The following is a 1292-nucleotide window of genomic DNA, read 5'->3' as shown; positions in this document are numbered from 1 at the left end:
GGGACAACTCTCCTGCAGCATTCCTCAATAACTTGTAGTTTCCAGTTCTGCCTTTCTTCATTGTGACCTCATCCTTCTATTTCTCTTCTGTTCCATTTCTTCACCACATAATTGTTCCTCTTAGTGAAGCCTGGGGTCTCTGAGTATCTGCGATCATCTAAGGAGTGGTCTCAAGAGTGCTATTCTTAGCTCATGCATTATGGCATTAGAAAGGGTCAACTCAGACGTGGTCTATCCCCTCATATCTGCACAGTGCCTGACTGGTGGTCATCTCAGGCTAGCATTCTATCCAAGCTCCATGCTAGTCTGGTGGTCATCTCGAGTTTACTCCTTGCGTAGCCCACCAGAGTAGCCCTGTGTGAGGTTCATCTATCTTGGGCTTACTTCCTCCTGGGGCTTTCACTTTCAGGTGGGGTTCTTCTAGTCTCAGGCTTGCTTCCAGTCCTTTCAGCCATTGGGGCCATTCCTCACCAGTCTGTCATCCAAGGCTGGCTCCATGTCTGAGCTCTCTGATACTGGCTTGTCCATCACAGGCTTGCCTTTTTTTTTTTCTTTCAAAGTATATTAGGCTACTAGTCATTCAGAAATTCATAGGTCAGAACACTGAGTGTAGACAGGCCATAACTGCCATGCTTCTAGGAGCAGTAGAAGACACAATCTTAATAATAAAAGTACAGTTTCTCTTCCAATCCTCCTATTCCTTCTTCTACAATGATCCTTCTGTCTTAGATTCAATGGTTGTATTGTAGGTATTTCCTTCAAGCCTAAACTGAATGAATGATTAGTAACAGTGAGAGGCCATAAGAAGGCATCTGTGCCATGTTTCTCTCCTAGCCTCTGATGACTTCTGACAATTCTTGGCACCTGGTAGCTCATAGAAACAACACTCCATCTGTGCCTCCATTCACACATGGCATTTTCCTTTGTGTGCTATTGGGTTACAGTTCATCTGCTGTTGTGAAGTCAGGAGTGTTTGCATGGGGATTAACCATAGCCCAAAATGACCTCATAGAACTAGGTTGATTATACCAAAAAGTTTCTAGTTAAGTTCATAAGTCACTGGTTCCATGTAGTAACACATGTGTGAGGAAAACATTTAGCCCACTAATTTATGACAGAAAACATGAAAAAACTATATGATAATCATATTTAACATGTAAGATACTTGAAAAATTCAGCATCTAGTCTTGGTGAGAAGAAACAAAACTCTCATTTGCAGGAAAATGGATGGAAATGGCACTCATCATGATAACTGAAATAAGCCAGAATTAGGGAGAAAACCTTTACCTATT

At 42.0% G+C, this 1292-nt stretch overlaps 1 pseudogene; it reads right to left on the bottom strand.

Annotated features, from left to right (window-relative positions):
* Positions 1-560: 560 nt before the first annotated feature.
* LOC117718345 (small nucleolar RNA SNORA17) lies at positions 561-646 on the bottom strand (annotated as a pseudogene).
* Between the last annotated feature and the right edge of the window lie 646 nt (positions 647-1292).

The sequence above is a fragment of the Arvicanthis niloticus genome, chromosome 12 (genome assembly GCF_011762505.2).
Source record: "Arvicanthis niloticus isolate mArvNil1 chromosome 12, mArvNil1.pat.X, whole genome shotgun sequence".
In the NCBI taxonomy this organism is placed as follows: Eukaryota; Metazoa; Chordata; class Mammalia; order Rodentia; family Muridae; genus Arvicanthis; species Arvicanthis niloticus.
Note: the sequence above shows the minus strand (reverse complement) of the source record. Positions and strands in the feature narration are given on the sequence as shown.